This window comes from Cynoglossus semilaevis, unplaced genomic scaffold, assembly GCF_000523025.1.
Source record: "Cynoglossus semilaevis isolate Cse_v1.0 unplaced genomic scaffold, Cse_v1.0 C18310736, whole genome shotgun sequence".
Taxonomy (NCBI): Eukaryota; Metazoa; Chordata; class Actinopteri; order Pleuronectiformes; family Cynoglossidae; genus Cynoglossus; species Cynoglossus semilaevis.
In genome coordinates this window covers 1-234 of record NW_007609329.1, presented here as the reverse complement: position 1 = coordinate 234, position 234 = coordinate 1, and the positions used below count along the sequence as shown (strand labels likewise).

General features: G+C 53.0%; 1 long non-coding RNA gene across 1 annotated transcript; it reads left to right on the top strand.

Moving 5' to 3' along the window:
- The first annotated feature begins 9 nt into the window (after nt 1-9).
- Nucleotides 10-232, top strand: LOC112486750 (uncharacterized). The gene is made up of 2 exons (XR_003049214.1): nt 10-103; nt 178-232. It is a non-coding gene; the product is annotated as an uncharacterized LOC112486750 (long non-coding RNA).
- The last annotated feature ends 2 nt before the right edge of the window (nt 233-234 follow it).

Sequence of the window (234 nt, the reverse complement as noted above, 5' to 3'; positions counted from 1 at the left end):
TCCTCCTCCGACAGAACTGGAATTATTTCGCTGAGAATGAGGCGGACAGTGTGAAAATGATGGAGGAGGTGGAGAAGCTGTGTGACAGACTGGAGCTCACCAGGTGAGGTCATCTTCTGAGGAGGACGAGACCATCGTGCTGAGTGGACACTAACACCATGATCCCTGTGTTTTCAGTCTGCAGTCCCTGAACGAAGTCCTGGCCTCAGGCTCCAAAGAAGACAGCAAGGCAGC